Below are 24,019 nucleotides of genomic sequence, written 5' to 3'. Positions count from 1 at the left end.
ATATGACACCCCACCTGAATGTCCTCACCTCCCAGCACCTGGCACCTGCTAGCACTTGGTCTGTGCGCCAGGTATGAGACACCCGCTATTTCAAAGGCAGCGAGGGAAAAAGCAAAAGAAAAAATCTCATTACTATTTAGAAACATTAATTACATGTTGGAAATGATAGTATTTGGGACATGCTGGTAACACAAAGTATATTATTACAGTCAGTTGTCCCGGCTCTTTTTATTCCTCTCAGGGGCTGACAAGGCGGTGCACAAGGGGTTTTCTGAGGTGATGGGAATATTCCCTATCTCATCTCCATGGGGGTGTGAGTTACCTGCGCATCTGCGACTGTCAAAACTATCAGACGATACAATTAAGATCTGTGAATTTCAATGTATGTAAATTATATGTCAAAGAAGAAGTTACACATTAAAAAGGCACGCACTAGTTACAGATCCCTTTCAGAAAGGCAGAGGCCTGGGGCCAGCTAGGGAGCATCCATGAGGCAAGCCCCACACTATAGGAGCTTCCACAGGAATGGACCAGACAGTCCTGACTATGTCTATGAGGGACTGGGAGAGGACCCAGGATGAAGACGTGGAGCAGGAATAGAATAAGGAGCTCCTGGAAGCACAGGGTAAGTGTTGGGGTTCACAAAGGTTCTGCTGCTCTGCACACCCCAGCCTTGCTGATCACCAACCCAGCCTGAAAGATGGGTGTTTGCAAGCGAAACCGTAGAGAAGCGGAGGGCAGCCGAGGACAGGGAAGAGAAGGGACTTCAGAGACCCACTCTGGCTCCCAGCCTGGCACATGAGGCAACCACAGACCAGACACTGAGCAAGCAGTATAGTGCCAAACATAGCACACACCTGCCTCATCCCTTGCCAGGAGCACTGAGGAAGTTCCAGCAGGAGACCTAAGATAGCTCAGGTAGGGATATTCAAGCAGAGACAGGCAAAGGGCCAAGGGCCAGTGGGTGCCCTGGGAGCTACATTCTCCATCAGGAGGCCCCACTGATCCAGGATGTAACAGGAAGAAGAAAGGACAGGGAATAAGGAGTTAAGACACCCCAAGCTCCACCCTAGAATCAACAGCCTTGTGGCCAAACAGAATCCTTATCAGTCAGTGTGTTTGGCTGCTGGGGGTTCAGGAAAGACAAGGGGTCATCATGCACTTAGCCATGGCCAGTGTCCACCCCTTTCCCGCCCTGGGAGCAGCACACACTTTGGACATAGGTGGCAGAACATTTGTGGAAACTGATACGAGGAAGGGAGTTAGCAGGAACTCCATGGAATCCAAAGAGATGGGTGAAGGCAAGCGATGAAGGCAAAGTTACCAAGATAGAAATCAAGTCCTATCTTCCAAAGTGCTCACAACCCAGAGTCAGGAGGCTGGGAACCCCGGGTGAGTCCTCCATATTTTACCCCCAGTCTTTCCACCTGCAAAATCAGAGGTAGGTACAAATTCGGAAGTGACTCTTAAATTACCAGCAACCTCTGCTAGGTCACATGCACTGCAGTCACTAGGCGATGACCCCATGCATGTCTCCTCTTGGGCCAGAGGCCCCAGCCTGCAGCTGGTCCGTTAGATGTAGTGTGATCCTTGGGCCACCTGAATCATTTGAACTCCAGACATGAACTGTGGTCCCTCTGGTTACCGCCATTAGCAGCTTTCATCTTCTTCCTGCCTGCTATGAGCCATATCATCACGCCTTCCCAGTCTGCATATCCTTTGGTCAATAAGCCAGGGTACAGAATGTGTGCTCACAAATGGGACCCAGGGCACAAAGGGGTGTTTCAATCTCAGATTTGGAAGCCTTGAGTTATTGGTGACAACTCAGAGAACAGGCCACACCCTGGGGTCTCAGGGAGGAGGCAGACCACTGGGGATAGACTATCTTCAGCTCTATGTATGTTTTGGACCCCTGGACAAGGGGTGCTAGGTTCTCTATGAAACGCAGAAGATGGGTTCTGCCAGTACCCTCAGTCCTGGTATCTGGAGCACACAGTGAGGCGAGAAGAGCCAGAAGACCCCAGCCACAGTGGCCCACCTTGCACTGTACCTGACACAGGCCCAAATGTTCACCCTATAGTCCTAGGAAGAGGCCCAGGGCACACCCAGGATGCCAAGTGGAGCTGCGTGCCTGCAGTGTGATGCCACCTGGCCTCTGAGCTGAGGCAAGGTGCCAGCAGGCAGCTGGAGAGTCACAAAGCAAGCAGGGCTGGCTAGGCCATGTCCCAAAACAGAGAAGTTTTAGGGGAAGATTCAATGGGCGCACAGGCTGCCTGGGAGACAGGGAAGTGATGTACATACTGGCCGGAAATGGGAGATACAAGGCTAGTCCAAGCAGGACTTTCTTTCGGATCTCTTATGGCCATATGGCGCTCTGACTGCCTAGGGCTCTTCTGAGGCTGAGAGTTCCCCTCTTGGGCTCCCTGCCTCAAGCTTGTGTCCGAGGGCACTGAGATCGCCCTCTCCATTGACCCAGACCCTTAACACTGAAGTGTGAGCATAAGGCACTCACTCTATTCCCCATCCTGGAGATTTGGAAACTGAGGACCCGCTAAGGCATGAGCAGAGATGAGGAGACAAAGAAGGTAGGAAGGCTGGGCTCAGGAGGTCTTGCACAAGCTGTCTTAGGCCAAGCAAGTTTATTAAGAAGTGCAGCCTCTTATATACAGTTTGCAGGGGGAACATGCAACAGGCTCAGCAGAAAGCTGCCATGCAATGGGACATCAACAGGAAATCTCAAATGTGTCACAGACAGAGCACGCAGCAGCCTGGGACTGATAACCACAGCTCCTTGGGGGCAAGAGTTGAGTTTTCAGGATCCAAAGCTGCAGCTTCCCCGAGACCTTTACTGGCCTTGTGAAGCATGTTCCCGGTTTTACACTAAGAACCACTCCATATGCCATCAGAGCCTTGGCAAAAGCCTTGGGTCAGCCTGGCTTCCAGCAGTTTTCCCCCCTTTAAGGCCAAATGAGTTACTCACGTTTGAGTGTCTCTGATGTCCCCTAAACCAAGAAAAGTCTCCTAACGATGTAAAAAATGATGTAAAAACACAAGCAGTCTGAATATAAAGCCAAATATATGCTGAAGGATGTTAAAGGGGTTGCGTCCCCATACAGGAAGTCTTTGGCCAGTTCAGTTGGAAAATAGAAGGCACAGAAGTCAGTAACTAACTACTTAAAGGTTATGAAATCTAAGAAATCTAAACTAACATTCTCAGGAAGTCATATTTCCTGTAAATTAGTTTTAATTTTATTTAGATTCATTGTAGCTTAATAGAGTAACGCAGAAGTAGCTAAAGCCAGCCTGACACTGCAAAGTTATCTGGTTTAGTTTGTATACTTTGTATTTCATCTCCTAAGTGCAATGCCAGGGCTCTTAAAGCATCTAACTTTGCCTCCAGTTTATCAATACATTCTTGTGTTGCCAAAGCCACAGAGGTATTAAAAGCAAGATTCCTTTCCAAGTAGTGGTGATGCGCACCTTTAATCCCAGCACCTGGGAGGCAGATCTCCCAAGTTTGAGACCAGCCTGGTCTACAGATGGAGTTCCAGGACAGCCAGGGATACATAGAGAAATCCTGTCTCAAAACACCAAACCAAACATAATAAACCAAAACAACCTCCCCTCAAAAAAAACAAAAGTAAGCTGTTAACAAAATGGGCAGTTGGCACTTGTTGGGTAAGGGCCACTGTGGAAACAGGTACAGACACTGTAACGGTGACTATGGACTGTATTCCCTCAAACTGTAAGCCAAATCACGCCCTTCCTCCCTCTTGTTGCCACAGTTACAAGAAAACTAGCATGTCCAGTTTCCCAAGTGCTGGGATTACAAGTGTGTGCCACCATGCCCAGCCTCCTGTACTTACTTAATGAATATGCCCTCTCCACCCATGTCCTGCCATTGGTCCATATCCATGGACATATATCATGACATAGCAAGGAGAGCATGGTGCAGACAGCTGCTCCAAGTATATCAAGGTTCCAAAGTGCTGGACATGAGGAAGCAGCCAAGTGTTCCTGTTTGCTTTCTGTTGCTGTGACAAACACCACAGCCAAAAGCAACTTGGGGGGGTGGGGTAGAGATCTGTTTTAGCTCACAAATTATATAGGTCATCATCAAGGGAAGCCAAGGGAAAACCCGGAAGCCTGAACTGAAGCAGAGACCACGAAGGAATGCTATACTGCAGGCTCTCGCATTCAGCTATTTCTTACAGCACCAAGGACCACCTACCCAGGATGACATCACCAATAGTAGGCTGGGCCCTTCTACATCAATCAGAGAATTCCCCAGACATGTCCACAGGCCAATCTGATGGAGGCAATTACTCAGATGAGGTTCCCTCTTGCCCGGTGACTCTAGTCTGTGTCTCAACAACTAAGATCAGAGTCCCTGGGCGCCTCTGACCTTACGCTGACAAGTGTCTTTTCCTCACTATTCAGCTCTTAATAGGATGACAGCCAGGATTCAACAGTAAGCCACCTCAGCTCCATCACAGTCCTGGAAAGAGACTGCATATTAAATCTAACAGTCAATGAAATCATCAATATTTAATTTCCTCATTGCAGGTGGCAATTTGCTCAGCTTAATGGCAGAAATATTGGGGTTTACCAGTCAGTCAGGAGGCTGTGAGGTGGCTGCTGCCTTCAGCAGCTGGCTATGCCAGGCTTGTGAAAGGTACACATCTTGCAAAGACCACCCCACGCCACCCCATACACACTCAGGACCAATCCCAGCTTGAGCCTGACTGATGTCATAGGTGGTCCCCTTAGTGGCCGCCTGCCACTAAGGAGCACCCAAGGAAGGAACTTCTTTCTTTCTTTCTTTCTTTCTTTCTTTCTTTCTTTCTTTCTTTCTTTCTTTCTTTCTTTCTTTCTTTCTTTCCTTTCTTTCTTTCTTTCTTTCTCTCTCTCTCTCTCTCTCTCTCTCTCTCTCTCTTTTTTAAGAGCTTAGGAGAGAAAGTGCTGTCTGGTGGGGCACTCCCCTTCCGGACCTCCGACCTCCCTCATCAGGATTACACAAACCAGGGTGGAGTTCTCTGATCATTCCCAGATGCTCCTAGAAAACTGGGGACTGCTCCCAAGAAAGTCAGTCACCTGCACCCGAGGGAAGACGAGAGGTGGCCGCCGCTGCCACCATTCTCGAACCTTTGTCTCAGCCTGCTTTCTGGTCTTGGGAGCTGTAGCTGGCGGACACCACCCACAAGATGGTCCCAGACACCCATCCTCAGGACCATGTATATAGTGTCCCCCACATTCTCCCACCCCTGCACCTCTGGACACCTGCCCAATCCCAGATGCCATGGTGCCTCCTGCCGGCTCTACTGTGGTCCTGGCCTCTGTTGAAGGATCAGCTCACAAGCCCATGGCAACCTGGAAGCCCAGGGGTCACACATATGGATCAGCTCCTTGGGAGCATCCTCGCTTGCATTTGTTTCTTGCCACGCTTAAGGAAGCTCAAAGGGTCAGCTCCGCGTGAACCGATGAGGGAGAAGCACATTTGTATACCGTGTCTGCTCTGAAATCCAAAGAGCGCTTTCAAGAGGACTCTAGACTTGAGTTTAAATAATGCACGCACAGCCTCAATGGTCAGCCTCCTTTCTTACCTGAGTTTTCACGGCCTTGGTTTCCTGTCCCTTGTGCTCACTCTCCCCAGCTTCCCTGGTACAGTAACCTCTCTTGTGCAAACATGCAGGGGCCCTTCTAGGGCCCTACCAGAGTCCTCACCACCTGCATGGGCTTCCCCCAAGGCCATGCTGCACTCAGATTCCTGTTTTGTTTTTTTCAGTGTAACTCCTTATTTTAGGGGAGCATCTGAGAAAGGGCAAAGTGAAAGATCACAAACAGAACCTAGGTTGGAAGTTGTACCTTCCACACTGGTGCACAGTGCTGATGGCTTCTGCTTTGGGGGGTTGTGGGGGCACATACTCTGCCATCTTTCATAACTAACCACGAAGTCACTCTCCCCAGGTGCTGAGGGTCTTAGGAAATCCTGCATTCTGGGACATTAATGGTCACAGAGTTTGCTGTGCCCTTCCCTATAGACAGTCACTCTTCCTCACGCTGCACCCCAAGGTCTCACCTGGGCTGCAGACAGACACTGCCCATTTTTCTGGCTTCCACTGCCAACCTGTCCACGTAGCCTATTTTAGAGACCTCAGACACCACCACTCCCACCCAGAGTGCTAATGGTTGCTTAATTCTCCATCACTCACCTTCCTCTTCCCAGATCCTGGCTCTGATTTCCTGAGTGCTGCTCTCTGCTTGACTCCTTGGAGGATCAGATCTTGGAACTGTTCCTCTGCTTCCTACAGCCCTCGCCTACTGGACCTTCTGTGGCACAGCACGGGCTGTGAGGGAGGTGAGTTCAGCTTCCACACTGTCGTGGTTTAAATGAGAATGGCCCCACAGGCTCATATGTTTGAATACTCAGTCCTTAGTTGGTAGAACTGTTTGGGAAGGACCAAGAGGTGTGGCCTTGTTGAAGGAGGTGTGCCACTGGGGGTGGGCAATGAGGCTTCAAAAGCTTTCGCCATTTCCAGTTAGCTCTATTTTGGCCTCATGCTTGAGGATCAATGTGTAAGCTCTCAGCTACTGTTCCAGTGCCATACCTGCCTTCTACACGGAGCGCTTGTACCAGCTACTCCATTCCCTCAGAGGGAGCAAGCCATCCCCCTGATCAGGGGAGTATCCTATAGCATGCAATGCATCTCAACCAGCGTGGCCTTGACTTTCCTGGGGCAGCCACTCAGTCCCCAGTGACATGAACTTCCATAGGTCACTCACACTGCACACTATACCAGGCAAAGGCAGCGCTGTTTGGACTCTCAGTCACTTGGGAGAGTCCTTGCAGCAGAAAACACTAATGAGATATAAAGACTTAGCTTTGAAATTCAAATTCCTCTGTTCCTCCTCACTTCTTACAGACACCATGATCTAGCTTGTCTTCCCCAGGCCCACAGCTTTGATGTCCTAATGAAGATATAGAAGGGGATTAAGAACGAATCAGCTTGACTTTGGGAAAGTGGATAATAAGTTCCATTCTAAACATTTCCTTCAGGTGAAAGGAGAGTCTTAAAAAGTCACATGTCAAAAACCACCTTTTCCAAGGTGTAACAGGAAGCTGTGCACCAGACACTCAGAACCCCCGACTCTGTCAGTCACTCTCCTTCACGCTCCATCCTGGCAGAGCTGACCTTTTGGAACAAATACAATCCTACCCTGGTCCTTCCCCAAGCTCCCGCTCCCTCTCCTCCTTCCTCTCTCTCTCTCTCTCTCTCTCTCTCTCTCTCTCTCTCTCCCTCTGTGTGTTTGTGTGTGTGTGTGTGAGTGTGTAGCCTACCAATTGAGCCCTACCACAGGCCTAGCACCTAGCAGACCAAGGAGGGGGAAGGGAGGAAGAAGCAGGCAGGACATGCCCACCTCACCAGGCTGGCTATCCTCAGCTAGCTCACTACCAGGTGACTGTCACTATAACAAGCTTTCATTTCAGTAAGGACTCCCGGCTTGTTGCCAGTGTTGGTGACAGCCTGACTAGCTCCCACCACAGCAATCACAGCCTGCAGGAGGAGCCTGGGAACCTGGCTTTAGTTACACTGGCCCTGGAGGCTGCATGGTGCATAGAGGACCTGGTGATCTCCATCCTGTCTGCTTCAGGGGCCTCCAAATAGAAGAGGGGGATTCTAAATGTCACCACCCCCAAAACAGGAGAGAGCTGGGAAATCTGAAGCCCAGTGGCTCTTCCTAGATCCAGAGAACAGAGGGCACAGAGCAAATCTCCAACCACTGGTCAAAAATCTCAGCTGGCTGCAGACAGAGGCCACTCAAGTCAAGAGCTTAAGGCCCTATCAAGGAAGTGTCGGAGACTGCCTTCATCCTAGTTTGAGGTAAAGACTCCCAGGAGAAGCCTGAGTTGGAGGCACATGCTTGCGCTTACCTCCAGGAATGTCACTGGGGAGCAGCGCCAACAAGATGGATCAGTGGGGAAAGCATTTGCTGCCCAGCCCTAGGACTTACATTTGACCCATGAAGAAGAGAACCAATTCCCTCACACTGTCCTCTGATCTCCACATGCGCGCACCCTCCGATAAATAGATAAATGTAAAAATAGTGTAAGTGAAGATCAGAGAAAAATCCGCTCGCGCTTCGTAAGAGGAATGGGAGTGTCTTAGTTGGTTCTCTATTGCTGTGATGAGACACCACGACTATGGAAACTCTTATAAAGGAAAACATTTAATTGGGGCTGGCTTACAATTTAGAGGTTTAGTCCATTATCATCTTGGCGGGAAGCATGGCAGTGTGCAGGCAGACGTGGTGCTGGAGGAGGAGCTGAGAGTTCTACATCTTGATCCAAAGGCAGCAGGGGACTGTGTGCCACCCTGGGTGGAGCTTGAGCATAAGAGACCTCAAAGCCCTCCCCCACAGTGATATACTTCCTCCAACAAGGCCACACCTACTCCAACAAGGCCACACCTCCTAATAGTGCTGCTCACTATGGGTTAAGCATTCAAACACATGAGTCTATAGGAGCCATACTTATTCAAACCACCACGGACAGCAGCCATTCTGAAACATGCTAATGTATATAGAGCACCTACTGTATACATCAACACATATGGAACCCTTACTGAGCTCCTAGTTTTGATAAAGCACCACAGGAAGGGCAGTGAGAACACAAGGGAGGAAAATGTGTGGCTCCTGCGCCCAGAAGCCAGGTAACCAGCTAAGGGAGTCCTATCTCAGCACTGTGAAGTCTGGATGAAGCGGAATCATCAATAGGAATGACCTAGGTAGAATGAGCAGAGCCAATACAAGGTGTGTGTGTTTTAACACTGGTGACACCAACACCCAGAGCTTAGCAGGAGACTGTTTCTTAAGATTCCTGCCTCGGGCTGGCCCCTCCCCCCCATTCCCTTGGAAGCACCAAGAGCTGTGAGCCGGGGAGACAGACAGCAACGCAAGCCGGTTCATCTTTTGCCCAGAGGGTTCTGTGAGATGCTGTAATCGTGGACAAACGATCTGTACATTAGGTTTTGGTGCGGTGTGACGTATCTTCACACAAGCTACTGACATGCCTGTGTGCTGGTTCTACACAGGACGTCCTATTTCAGTGCTAGACAAGCCCAGGTGCCAAGGGCCCCTGCTGTACTGCGTGCAAATCAAGTGAGACTCGGGGAGAGGAGACAGCCACGCAGACGGCAGGCATCCATCTCCCTCCCTTGCTAGGACTGCTGTTCAAATGAGAGCTGCCGAGTGTGAACGTGATTTAGATTTACTAAGCCCTGGGTGGCGGGTGGCGATTTGGCATATCAGCAAATAGCAGAGCACTCCCTGTTATTGAAAGTTTTGATCATATAACATTGCTCGGGCACCCAATCATTGAACAAGTAAATCAAAATGAAACATGAATTAACCAATGAATGTTGTCGGATTTAAAGCCAAGAAAATCCTGTCCGGTCTCTCCCTTTCCCCAGCACGGAGCCACGGCCTGCCTAGTTCTCCTGAAGGCTGATTCCTCACCTCCTTCTATTCTATTCACACCTCCTCTGCCCGGCTTCCGACATCCTCAGCCCAGGGCCTTTAAGAGTGCAGATAATCTTCCAGAAGCCCACCTTATGCACCAAGCCCATCTCTTCTCGGGAAGCAGGCCACTGGGACACTTCAGCTCTCCTCAGCAGCCCAGCCCCTTGGGGAGTACAGCCCAAAGGACACCAGCACCTGCCTGCCCTTGGATGCCACCTCTGAAGCGGGCACTGGCTCACCACTAGCAACACTGCCAGCTCCTGTCTGGCCACGGCCAGCCTGGAAAGTGTGTGACACTGGTCATCACTCACAGGCATCTCTCATGAGTCACTGGAGGCCGGCACGCACTCCTTCCCCCTGATAGCAGAAGATTAAAGTGCTCTGAGCAAGAGCTGGACAGCATGGCAGAGCAGCCCTGAGGAAATGGGGCATCTGTCCGTGGTTCTGAAAAGGAGCCAAGTAAGGAACCACCCAAGGGCCCAGATCTGGTACTGTCCGTGGTGCTGACCCTGCCCAGAGCACGGCCGTCCTGGTGCTGTCCATGGTGTTTACCTAAAGAGGTCCAACCAGGGACACTTCCACCTATGGCTGCCAGGCTCCATTCCCAGCTTACCCAAGAGAGGGCGAGCATCCATTTTCCTTTGCTTCCAGATTTTTAGTTTGATTAAAAACAAAAGTTAGAGTATAGTGTTTATGCCACTCCACGGGGAAACGGCAAATTACAGCTCACATTTCGGTTGACATAGCTGGCTTCACACACTCTTCTTCCACTTACACGGCCTCTTCCGGGAAGCTGGAGGTGCCAGAGTCTAGAGGCCACACACCTGACCCTCACCCTGGACACAGATGCCCACACCTGCAGGCAGGCTTTATAGATGTACACACATTCTATTTTATACTGAAGATCAGAATGATAGAATGCGTAACTCTTGAAAAGTAACGATACCCAAATTAAAGGAAGCCAGGAGCCCAGCAACAAGAGGCCAATGATGCAGCAGCCTTGGTCTACAGAGCCTGGAAGCTCCCTGGAGTCACTGGTGTGAGTTTGCTGAAAAGCTGAGGAGTCTGATGTCAGAGGCAGTGGCAGCCACAGCAGACAACTCGCTCAGGATGCGTGGAACATGCCCGCACTGGCCCACAGCAGTGCGCTCTGGCTGGCTGTATCAGTCCCCCATTTTTATTCCACCCAGGCCCCAGTCCATTGTACAGCACTGCCCCCACACAGAAGCTTTTCCTCACTTGCTGAGCCACGTGTCAGTCCACTCTGGACACAGCCACAGCCCACACACACCCAGAAGGGTGCTTCACTCCCCCTTTATTGATTGTGACTCTCAATCCATTCAAGTTGACAAACCAGATTACCATCACGGCTTCTAAGATCGCTCTTAGCAGTTTAAATTCCGGTGAAACCTGCATCTCATTTGCCTTTTACACACACACACACACACACACACACACACACACACACACACACACACTATTAAGTGACATCTAGCACACAGACCATGTTGTGCAACTACACTTCCTCTCCCAAGTCCACGAAGGGGGGACTTGACGCCTCCTCTCTGTAGGATGTTTGCAGCACATCTGACTCGGTAGAGGAAACCAGGAATCCTGGGGGCAATTACAGGGGTCCTCTTTATGGTTTGGGGTCATGGACACACCTCTTGGAGGTAAATTAATGTTGTGAAGTCAATTAGCTCCTAAGTTGGCCGAGCCCGCGCTGAGAGAGACAACATAGACCTCTTCTCAGAAGGCAGCCTTCGGTGTACCTGAGCAGTAGGGTTCAGAGGCGACCGTGGTAGGATGACGATCTGTAAAGACATGAGTGCAAGGCTGGGGAAAGGCCTGGGGTAAAGCACTTTCTTTCTGCACAGAGAAGATGGATACAGTGACCTGAGTCTGTACTCCTCCTTCTCCTGTGGCAAGAGAGGAGGCGGAAAGGAGGATCCCCAGTGGCACACAGAACAGTCAGTCCTGTGTGTAAAGTAACCAAACAATAAGAGGTCCCATCTCAAACAAGGTGGAGGATGAGGACCAACGCTTGTGGCTGTCCTCTGACCTCCACGTGTGTGCCATGGCACTCTCATGCGAGCGAGCTCTCTCTCTTTTTAAAAACACACAGAGATGAGAGGGTACAAAGGAAGCCCCAGTCACTGCCGGTGCTAATTCAGGGTAGCGTGGAAGCTCGGGGTTCCACAGGCATCCCCCCCTCATCTCCCCAAACACCATCAAGTCCCTCTGCACACGAGCAAAAAGTGCCACACCTGAGTCTCTCCGAAGTGACTAATTAGCTTTTACTCAATCTTGACCATAATTGGTTCAGGGTCGGCCACCCCAGGGGACTGAGATGCTTCACAAGGGGACTGTGCCCTCTCAGGTTAACCCGGGACCAGGAACCAACATCTGCCACCCTGCACTGAGCTCTGAGTCATCAGCACGGCTAATTAGCACTAATTGTAATATCGTTTCTGTCTTGTGGCTAATACATTTAGACTTGCTAATCAAATCAAACCATTCCACCTTGCCTCCTGCCTTCAAATAAACATTTCTGCAGAACGAGAAATAAACAACCCCTGAGCTTTGTTGGTTTCTCTGAGCTGCCGTGTGCAGATGCGGGTTGGGGGTGAGAGTGAGGGTAGGGACTGAGGGTACTGTGGCTGGCTGCTTGTCTCTGGGACCAGGGTCATAAAAGGAATATGAGAAAGCAAGGCTCAGTTGTCCAGATCAGTCTGAGAAAGAAAGAAAGTGAGAGACCTGAAGTCTGGAAGGGAAAGAGGAGGAAGGAAGGGAAGAGGAAAGAAGGGAGGGAGGGAGGTGGAAGAAAAGTGAGGAACTGGCCTGCCTGTCTGCTAAACAAACACCTTCCTTGTCTCTTCCAGCATCTGTGGAGACATTTCTCCAGCAGCCCCTGGTAAGGCTGGTCGCTCCTTAGAAACTCCCCTTATCTCGCCAAGGTGGTATACACAGCTCTGCCTCCTTTGCTTTGGCTCTGAACTGGCCCTAGGTCTCCAGGTTTGCCTAGCACCTCACCCAGCACCCAGCATGCAGCAATCGTAATACGGAATTCCCAGAGCTGCAAACACACAGCCTAAGGATTAGGCTAATAGTGCAGAAGAAGGAACCAAGAGGCAAAGCCACCAGGTGACTGCCTGGCATTTCTGATTGGTGCAGAGTAAAGCTGGCTCAGAATGAGTCTCTGCTAGACCTGGCTCACACCTGTGTCTTTCTGGAGGGGAGGGCAGACCGCTGTCATCCCCATGGCCACACACAACATTCCTCCAGGGACCGATAGGAAAGCAGAGACGATGACAGCAGTACCCAGAGCAGTCCGTTCAAGGACAGGAAGGAGTGATTCTGAGAATTCTGGAAAGGAGATTGACAGAAGAGGGACCATGAATGCAATTTAGTGTAAATGGACGGTTACCATGGCAATCCTGCCATGGAAATGACTCGCCTCACACACTACCCCTCTGCCCAGGAAGAGCTACACTGGCCTGGGGAAACTTCAGGACTCCCACATGGCACCTGGCTGTCTGTATGTTGGCAAACACCAAGCTCTCAATCACCATTTTAGAGGGAGCAGGGGTGTGCGCTTTACCTGGTTCTGCCAGGTGTGACCACATCATTGTCCATTCTGAGCCTGTGGTTCTGCCCAGAGACCCCTGGCAGCATCTGGCCGTGGTCCACCTCATGGCAGAAGGGACTAATGAGTTTTACAATGGGACAATGGAAAGGAGATGAGAACAAGCTCTGAGCACTAGCTGTAGACACAAGTCACCATCACCTTCCACAAGCCCTCAACACTGGAGCTGTTAAACCCATTTCACAGATGAGGAAGCCGAGGCTGGAAAGGTCAGTGACACTGACAGGCGCAGGACAGCCAGCCGAATCTGGACCTCACCAAGCCTATGTCTTCCTAACTCTTCTACAGGCCCACACAGCCTGCCTGGCTTGTCCTGCAAGGCTCCCAATTGGCATCTCATGACTACTTGTCCAGCAACGACTACAGGGTCTATATACAAACTAAGACAAGGGAAGACATCCCACATCAGATGAGGATGTCGACCGTCACCAATTCCAGACTTTGTTTCTGGAAATTATTGCCAACAAAGCTTATGGAAGGCGTTGGAAATTGGGATGTTCATGTAGAGATCACTCTTCAGCTCTTAAGTGGCTCATCAGAGATAAGTTACAGAGCAGCAGGGTGGGTGGGGGTGGAGGCCCCAGGGGCTGAAGGGAGAATCCAAGAGTGAAACAGCAACTAACAGATAGACTGAATAGACTGGAGCCAGCAGCACCCTGAGACAAAGCTCCAGGGATACCATAAAACTGGTTTTGGACAGAGATGTGTGCACAGGTAAACGGGGTGAGGGTTGGGCTGAACAACCCGGGGAAAGGGGATCAGGCTTCCCACTTCCCAGCAGCTGGCTGTGAAGTTCGCCAGTACTGGTGGCTCTCCAGGAAATCTGGCCTAGGTCCTGAGCTCAGGGCACTGGCACAGGCAGGGCACACCCGGTAAAGGCTCCTTAGCGGAAACTGAGCAAAGACCGAGAGGAGCAGGCCCTTCCTCAGAGCCAGCAGGCAAGTGCGGAAGGCCACACACAGGAGTCCATCCCACACAACAGAACACAGGGTGATAAGAGAAACCTGCGGATGAATAGTCTCGTGTTCTCTATGTGTGTGTATGTATGTGTCTGTCTGTCTGTCTGTCTGTCTGCATGTCTGCATGTCTGCATGTCTGTATTACTGAGGACTGAACCTAGGGGTTCAGTCATGCTAGACAAGCCTCTACCATCACTAAGCTAAATCCTCAGAACTACTATGTGTAAATATTTAAACTCTTTTTTTTTTCTTTTTTAAGGAAAAAAAAATGTTCTAAAATCTAACTTAAGAAGAGCCAACACAGACAAACAGAAACATTCAAACAGCAACCACTTGAGACTGAACTGGAAGCAATGTTTCCTTCCTGCTATGGAGCCATTAGGTAAAATCAAGTGTAGTCAGGGGCCAGTAAAGGTACTTGCTGACACACCAGACAAATTTCAGTTTAATTCCCACATGGTGGAAAGAGAAAGCCAACTCCCCCATGCCCTATGACCTCCACATGCAAGCCATGGCACCCCCATACAATCAATCAATCAATCATCGATCAAAAAACTAAATCAAGTATGGTCCAAATTATCATGTGTCTAGCTTTCCTACACACCTGTGGCTTGGCCAGAGTCTGGGGATAGGAAATGTGGTGAGTGAAAGAACACACTGGAGTGACCAAAACCCAGGTTTTCAGAAAATTGTCCTTCAAGGGCCCGGGGCTGTTTAACAAATAACTTACAGAGAAGAGATAGCGGGCATGAGCGTGGTTCAGACAGTAAGAGCACTCGCTGCACAGGCAACAGGACCTGAGTTCAGATCCCAGCAGCAACGTAAATGTCAGGTAGGGCCCCACACTCATACACACGCCTGTAATCCCAGTGCTGGTGTCCGAGAGAGACTAGAGGGCTTGGAGGGTGTGCTGACCAGAGAGCCTGGCTGAAAAAACAAGCCCACGGTTCGGAATGAGACGCTGATGTCCTCTGACCTCTGAGATCGCACTAATGGATCGCACATGCATCAACCAATGTACACACGTATGTACCTCCCACATACGTGCTCACATGCTCATCTATCACTCACACATCACAGACATGTGCACACAAAATGAAGAAGAGGGCACAGGGCTGGAAGAGGAGCCCCGGGTTGAGAGAGACTTAAAGACATCAGTTGGTTAGTAGTGTCCTGGGTAGTTTTTTGTCAACTTGATATAAGCTAGAGTCATTTAAAAGGATGGAACCTCGGTTGAGAAAATGCCTCCATAAGATCTGTTATAAGGCATTTGCTTAATTAGTGATTAATGGGAGAGGGTCCAGCCCACTGTGGGTGGTGACACTCCTGGGCTGGTGGCCCTGGGTTCTATAAGCAAGCAGGCTGAGCAAGCCATGGAGAGCAAGCCAGTATGCAGCACCGTCCATGGCCTCCACATCAGCTCCTGCCTTCAGGCTCACCTTGAGTTCCTGCCCTCGCAGCCTTTGATGCTCAACTGTTATAGGAAACTGTGAGCGAAATAAACCCTTTCTTCCCCAAGCTGCCTTTGAACATCGTGTTTTGTCATAACAATAGTAACCCTAACTAAGACAAATAGGATCAGACTAAACTATCTTGTCTAGAAATAATATACTTTGGGGTAAAAAAAAAAAAAAAAAAAAACCTTCTAGAAAAATCCAAGAAAAGCCAGTTAATAAAAAAGACAAGACAGTTTCTTTGGCAGTGGCTGGAAGTCATTTTGTGGGAGGTTTTTAGTATTGTTGACAGAGGTCCAGTTGTTGACATAGGTGGTATATGTAAGATGAATCATTAGGTCATACATCAATCAGGCACGTATGGTATTCTGTATCTGTGAGTAAGCTGACAGTAAAAAGATTATTTTAACTTGTAAAAAAAATCCAGTGTAACCTGAACCAGGATAAAACACTAACATCTGCACAGGCTTCAGGGCTTGTGAAGCTACTGTTGTTTCTATTTTACTCACAGGGAAACTGAGGCTGAAGAGGTTCTAGCCTTGCTTAGGTGGGTGCAGAAGTCCAAGGCTCTAAACTGAGCCTGTGATGGCTATTCCTGGTTGTCAACTTGCCTGCATCTGGAATTTACCAAAAAGCCAAGCAGCTTGGTGCATCTATGTTAGTTTTCTTTTTTTTAATTCGGATCTTTTGAAGTGGGAAGAGCCACCTTTAACCTGACCTTTCTACTTGTGGCCTATATAGAGGTCATGGAAGAAGGAAGTTTGCTCTCTTTGCCTCCAGCTCTCTCTGGCACATCCATTCCTTCACTGGCACTAGCACCTCCTTCTTCAGAATTCTGGCTGAGTCAGCCAGCCTCACGAACTAAACAACTACTGAATTATTGGACCTTTCATTAGTAGACAACTGTTGTTAGGCTAGGTGGACCACAGCCTGTGCGCCATTCTAATAAATCCCCTTTCCATATATAGAGAAATTCATTCTATCAGTTCTGTTCCTCTTGAGAACCTTGACTAATACAGGGCTCCTTATCCCTGAATGTCCTCAATCATTCCCTGACATTAGTAAAGCATGACTGCCATCACTATCATGCTAATTATTTCTCCATAATCATCATCATCGGTATCACCATCATCACTATTGTTACCATCACCACTACCACCATCTCGCATCACTCATCACCACCACACCATCCTCTCCACCATTCATCATCATCACCACAGTCTCACCAATTCTCCATCATCAGCATCACCACCATGGTCATCACCATCATTACCATTATCACTATCTCCATCAATCCTCACCATCATCTCCATCAACCCTCATCTCTATCAATCATCACCATTATCACCATGATCATCATCCCCACCAGTCATCTATCAACCATGATCACGGTTACCATCACCATCACCATCATCACACCACCACCATCTCCATCAACCATCGCCACTCTTAGGCATGACGGTGGAAGTTCCCAGCACACCTTGTATTTGTTTATGCGAACCTACATTTCATTCCATGATTCACCAACTTAATCTGCAGAGCGGGAGCACTGTTTAGCCTGTGGTTTCTTCACTGAGAACTTTTAATTTTTTTTTTAGACAAATCACATTACAACACAAATGCCTTTTTGAGTCATTTAAAAGGATTGAACCTCAGTTGAGAAAATGCCTCCATAAGAGGTAAGGCCAGGAGGGGGACAAATGCCTTTCATCCCAGCACTCAGAAGTCAGAGACAGGTGAATCTCTGTGAGTTTGAGGCCAGCCTGGTCTACAACATGAGTTCAGAACAGCCAGGGTTATTACCCAGAGAAACCCTGTCTCTAGAAAAAAAAAAAAAGAGAGAGACACCCTATTGCTGGTATTTCTATTTAGAACCTCAGCATTTCCCAACAACAGAGCTACAGATGTAGGCAGAAGGGGGACAGACGGACTCTCAGCACCCACGACACTGAGCTGGGATGTCATGGCTCTTAGATGACAGAGGAAACACCCTGTGTGCTAAAATGCAGCGCTCGGTGGTGTTTCAAGTTCTCCTGTCATTAGTTCTTTGGGGCTTTTTGCGGGATTTGCCTCTGGAAGGATTGCACACTTTCCTGTTAGGGGCCAACCCGGAGAGGGAGAGGTCAGGCAGTGTAATGCTTTTGCTTCTACGAACAGCGCTGCACCCTCTATGGCACAGAGCAAGCAATGGCGGTTCCCAAGCCCTTCCCCTGCCACTCAAGGTTGTACTCCCCCTCCACTTCCGACATGCACCTCTTTCCTTCACTGACGGGGCACTGAGGCTCCAAGTGGCAAAGCTAAGTCCAGCAAGCTGCAGCACCCGGGGGTTAAGTCCCTAGTATAAAAGGCTTCGGTGATGCGTCTCTGCTAAGGCTGAGAACCACAGTTCCTCAGCAAGTGCTTTGCACAAAGGACCATCACTGCCCCCAGCAGCAGCAGCAGCCCCACCACAAGCACAACTACCACACTGTAACCACAGCTAACCTGCCATTATCACTGCCAGAAAAGCACCATCACAGTCACCACCATTCTTACTATCACCGTTGCAATCACTCTCAAGGTCACCATCACCACCATCACTGTCGTGGTCACCATCACCATCACTGTCACCAGCAGCAGCATGGCCACCAGCAGCAGCATCACCATCATCACCGCTAACTAGCGTCACTGCCATGGTCACCACCCCCATCGTGGTCACTATTGTCATCACAGTCACCCTCATCACCAGCCTGGCTACCACCATCAACGCCATGGCCACCAGACCAACACAGTCACCACCACCAACACAGTCTCTACCACGATCCGAGCCACCGTCAGCCTCACCACCATGGTTAGTATCACCAGCACCGTGGTCACCACAACCACACAATCTGGTCCACATGAACCCAGCGTCAACTTCGTGAGAAGGAGGTGATCTAGGCTCTGGGTCTTCGTCAACACAAGCGGGAGCACCATCTTGGGTGAAAGTTCAGTGACCCTCCAGGTGTTTGGTCAATCTGACAAATGCTCAACAGTCTGTCAGGAGACGCCGTTGGAGAACCCAGGGCCGGACTGTGACAGGCCCCATCTGTAGGCTGCAACCGCCTCCTGGATTTTATTCCTCAGGCCACGCCTTCTGAACTGGAACCGACTGCCTGCCTGCCTGCCTGCCTGAAGGCTGAGGGTGGGTGTGCGGTGCTCCAGATGCCCACATAGCCTCTAGCAGACTCTTTTCCTCTCCCACATGGGCACCCAGGTGAGAAGTCAAGTAAATGCCCGGAACAACCACCATCGGCCACGAAGTTGGTGAGAGCGTTTGGCGTGCTGGGGTGAAGCTTTAGAACTGACAACACTGGCGATGCAGAGGACAGGCGCTGGGGAGAGAAGCCACTTAATCGGCTGGCCTTTCCCAGGTGAGCACTGCCGCTGAGAGGTGAGGAAGGGCAGCTGCAGAGGCAGGAAGAACCGTTAGGAAGTAGAGTTGGAAAGATGAAGACGTAGGGACTGGTGGAAAGCCCAAGACAATGGAGGTCTGTGCAGCCAACAGCACAACCCTGAAAGGCAGCTCTGTCTGTACCCAACTCAGTGCTCTTCGGCCCTTCCTGTTCCCGATAGCTGGATGGGGCAAATGCTGCTCACAAGAGAGTGAAGGCGTGTGACAACGTGGCGGAAAAGTGGGTGAGCAAGATGGCTCTATGAGGCCTCACAGCCCTGCCCAGGCTGCTTATCAGACCTCTTCTGCCCCATCATCAGTCCTTCATACCCCTGCAACTCTGTCCTGCTGTGTTCATCTGCTACTGGGGCCGCAGGGCTCACCCCGACATTACAGATCCTGAAAATCTCAGGCTCTTGATCAAGCAGAAGCACCAACAGCCTGCTTGACCATTCTGCACTGGCCCTCACACGGCCAGCAAGCTGGCTCCCGTGTCTGCTTTTTCAGGCATCAACTCCCCGGCTCCTGATCCCAATGCTCAAACCCATCACGGAGTAATGGGTTTGGAAAATGAGGCCATTGCACCGTGCCCTCGGTGGAAGAAGCTCAGCACCCTGTTCACCTCAGCTCTCCCTGTGAAGAACACATGGTGACAAGGAGGCTTGGGTTGGCACAAGCCTGGCATCTCCTCTTAACACAGGAGGGCATGCCTAGCCTATAACCCGCAGACGTGCCAGGCTGAGATGACACCCATGGTTCATATCTACCTGGGAACTGGAAACAGAGCCTTTGCACCTCGCTCTGTTGAGGTCATTCTAGGACAGTGTAGTCCCTAAACCCAAAAGACTTGTGTCCACATATGAAGAGGAGGACAATGACACAACGGGACAAATCAATGGCTATGTGGAAGAGCAACAGGCTGGGGCTACAGCTCCATTCATAGAGAGCTTGCCTGCCAGCACAAAGCCTTGGATCAATCAAACCCCAACACAGAGTTTGAGGCCAGCATGGGCTAATAAGACCCTGTCTCAGAAACAAAAACACAAAGCAAAAGAAGCAGGGAGATGACAGAGACCATTCGAAGAGAGAACACGGCCTCAGAAGACGAAAGCAGAGTCTAGAGTGAAGCGTCCGCCAAGGCAAGGCACACCAGGAACCAAAGCTGGGACGGGTGGGGAGGATCCTTCCTTGGGGCCTTTGAGGAAACGCAGTTTCTCGGATACAGTCATTTCCGACTTCTGGTGTCCAGTCATCAGCTACCTCACTGTTGTTTTAAGCCCCGAACTGTACTCAGATGACGCAGCGGCCCAGGAAACACACTGTTGAGGAGCAGCGGCAACATAGAAGACAGTATGGGTGAGCTCTCTGGGATCTGGGCATGGCTCCCCACTTACAGGCTGCTGCTGCTGCTGCTGCTGCTGCTGCTGCTGAAACAGGAGTCAAACACAACCCCACTTCCACTGCCATCTCCAAAGTGTGATGGCAAGAATGGAGCACACGTAAGAAATACTCCAGCCCAGGGAACATAAGAGAACCCACCAAGGCAGCGGGCACCACTTGTGGGGTCCCAGCTGGGTAAGGGCCGCATACCTCTCAAAGCCAGGCCACCAACCCTCCGTGCAGCAACCCCAGGCCGGAGAGTCCCGGCCCCCGGCAGCATGTTTCCCTTTTTTTATTGATTTAAGCAAAGCCTAAAAGAGACAAACACGGCCTTGGGAAAGCACGGGAGGGGCACACAGACATTCTTCTCTTGAGTCACCGGGTCTTGAGTCACGAGTTGGGGGTTGGGGGGCAGTATATTACGACACAAGTCCAGCCGCACTGGGATGTAATAAAGCGTGTTGCTAAGATACGGGTGCCAAGGAAGTTCATTAAAGGCCGATTTAACCCCGGCTGCCAGACTCGTCCTCCTTCCAAGGCGGCTTATTCGGTGCCGTCCCTTGTGTTTATAATTAGATCCACAGTACGAGAGGCCACGCTGCCCATTCACGTCCACTCAGCAGAATGCATTAATGAAATAACTTAGATATGCTGACCTGGGCCTCGGTGTTGCGGGAGAGCTGCAGGTCTAGTTTACTTAAAGAGCCCCCCCTTCCCCCACCCCGCTCACTGATCTGAACAGTAAACACCCTTGAGGAACCTCAGTGGCTCGGTGGTTATGCAAGCTCCCTGGCTATGCTGCCTCTGGCTGTCCTCATCTCGTGGACAGCGTAACAGTTACACCTGGGCAGCCCAGACACATCACAGCCTCGGACACTGGCGGCCAGTCTCACAGTTGCATAGTCTGAGTGGGACAGCCCTCCTGCCCTCCTAAGGCGCCACCATGAGATGCTGTCAGAGGACGAGAGGTGAGGGAGGGAAGCCACTTCTAGGCTGTGACCCAGCCCAGTGGAGCTATGGAAGGGGTGACCCAGAGGAAGAAACCAGACCTGGTCTGGAAGAGCAAGTGGCTACCTACCCCAGTGAGGCTCTGGATGAGGAAGGAACATGACAGTCAGCCAGCCCACGGGGGTGTCCCTTCTGGCCGGGAGTGTTTGGAAGGCTGCTTCCTCTGCACTGATTTACACACGAGGCGGCTTCGCTACGCACTCACAGAGCAGGGTATGTGAGGCTATGTCACAGGCACACAGGACCAGGCTGAGGTCTACCCTTCCCATCCGAAGTCTGGGAACCCGGGGCTGCCACTGGGCCATCAGAGAACCCTGAAACCCTTAGCATTTCTGAACCCAGAATCTCCATATTAGGGAGAGACACCCGGCCTTGGCCTGGGTTAGCAGTCATGGCCTGCTTCTCCGTTAGGGTGGTGTGTGGCTTGACAGCCCAAGTCCCCACCACCAAAAGACCCCAGCAGAACTGAGCTCAGCATGCAGGGCCAGGAGCTGAATTAAAAGAGGAAGGGGCTTAGTACAGCGGAGAGACATCCAACCCTAGCTCAGCTCTCCTCCCTGAGGGAAACACGAGATCTGTCCTTAGGCAGGCAAGTGACTCCTGCCCAGAGAGTATGAGACCTGCCGACCCACCCTACTGCTGCAGGCCTGGGTTCCAATGTCACGTTCTTGGTGACACCCTCTGGCCACCCTACTTAAAGTGTCTGTCCACATCATGTGACCCACATTCCTGGCCCTGCTCAACTTGGCCAGAGAACCTGCCACCCCCACCCCTCACCGTCACATTTCCCTTGTCTCTGACTCTCACCTGCCTGAGGCTGGCGGCACCACCTGTCCTTGTCCTGTCTCCATGCTGACCTGGCCCTGTCCCACCCGAGCTAAATGTCACAGTGCGGTAGCCATGGCTCCCGCAGCCTTCCGGTAAGAGTGTGTGTGCCCCAGACACCCCTACTCACAAAGGTTAGGGGCACACCAGAGAATACACAAAAAGGGCTTACGACATGGAGGGCTCTGTCACCCCAGTGTCCTTCCCGTCCTCAGTGCTCAACACTCCGGATAACTGAGAGTCCCAGCCTCAGCTTTAAGAAACCAGCATCTCTGGGTGGCATCTCTGCACACATTTGCCATCATGCCTGCAGTTAGGGTAACCTCATGACCACAGCAGGGGCTAGCATGTCCCTTTTCTTTCTCAGCCGGGACAGAACTGGGGTACGCATTGTGAGCAAATGGATCTCTCGCCTTGCAGCCTGCCCCGGCACACCTGTCGCCACCAAGCAGCACCATTAAACCTAGGTGTGCAACACTCCATGGCTTGCAGGCATGCCGCCTGTCACTTGCTGGGCTGTATCTCGAGGTTCTACACCAGGGCCTCTGGTATGTGTTTTAATGGCACTGGGAAGTTTGTTTACGTCTGTCTGAATGAACTGCAAGCGCCCGCTTCTCTTCCTCTCTTCCCACTCCCCTATTCCATCCCTGCCCTTTCCCTTTCCTGGTGGCAGAAAGTCTCCTGCAGCTTGTACCAGTGACACTTTGCTGGGACCTCCAGGCAAAGCCACTTCACCAGCCACGCACCCCCCCACATCCCACCCCCACTGCCACCATCTCTTTAGACTCTGCCACACCCATTAAGGGATCAGAGAGCAGGCATTATGTCCTCCAGTGGTCTCGCTAGTTATCTGCTTCTAGCACCACTATCCAGGGGGCTTACCCCCTCATGGGCCCGCTGTAGAGCACGGAGTGTGTGGGGGCTGGGTAACAAACAGGGACACTGGGGCTAAGGCAGCCAAACTCCATGTATAGCCCTGCAACCAATCTAAGCCAACAGGCTTCACACAAAACTCTAGAACGAGACACAGGGGCCCACCCTGCCCACTTCTCACTCATGCAGTCTGGACTTCCGATGCCACCAGGCATCTAGGAATGCATCTAAGAATCACTTTAGAGCCATGAGCGCATCACCTGGGAACCCTTTCTTGCTGATCCTGTTGTCAGAACACAAGGACATTACATGCAGGACCCAACATCTGGAAGCAGCCGCCCCGGGATAGGCAGCTTCTAACAGGTTACAGGACTCTCTTCCTTTTGGTCACAATGTGGTGGGTAAAGACTAAACCTTCCAGCTAGTTCTGGTCCCTAGACATAGTCCCCAGGCCCATCCTCACCCATGGCCTCAAGTGTCTCCTTTGTGAGAGGATGTGTCCCCCAACATCTCCCCCTTGGCACTCCCATCTGATACATTCAGCCACAACCCACTGGCCAATTCTAGAAGATGCTGGGAGAGGCCCTTATCTGCCACCTCCCAAGTCTAGCATCCAACTTTAGCTGTGTTCAGGGGAGTACAAAGACTTTGAGCATCTCAAAGTTGCTAGCCGGGTGGTGGTGGTACATACCTTTGATGCTAGCACTCAGGAGGCAGAGGCAGACAAATGTTTGAGTTCAAGGCCAAGCTGGTCTACATATTAAGTTCCATGTCAGCCAGGGCTACATAGTAAGACTGTATCAAAAGAAGAGAAGAAAAGAGAGGAGAGAAGGGGAGGGGAGGAAAGGAGAGGGGATGAAAAGAGAGAGAATGGATGGGAAGAGGAGGAGAGGTATGGGGAGGGGAGGGGAGGAAAGGGGAGGGAAAGAAAAAAGAGAAGAGA

General features: G+C 50.8%; 1 protein-coding gene and 1 pseudogene across 1 annotated transcript in view; one reads left to right on the top strand and one right to left on the bottom strand.

Annotated features, from left to right (window-relative positions):
* Phf21b (PHD finger protein 21B) overlaps positions 1–24,019 on the bottom strand; it is a 69,000-nt gene that overhangs the window by 34,442 nt on the left and 10,539 nt on the right. The window lies entirely within an intron of this gene.
* Positions 18,251–24,019, top strand: part of LOC129690962 (60S ribosomal protein L13-like) — a 9,896-nt pseudogene continuing 4,127 nt past the window's right edge.

Source organism: Psammomys obesus, unplaced genomic scaffold, assembly GCF_907164565.1.
Source record: "Psammomys obesus unplaced genomic scaffold, mPsaObe1.curated_primary_1811, whole genome shotgun sequence".
Classification (NCBI taxonomy): Eukaryota; Metazoa; Chordata; class Mammalia; order Rodentia; family Muridae; genus Psammomys; species Psammomys obesus.
This window is presented reverse-complemented; position numbering and strand designations above follow the sequence as displayed.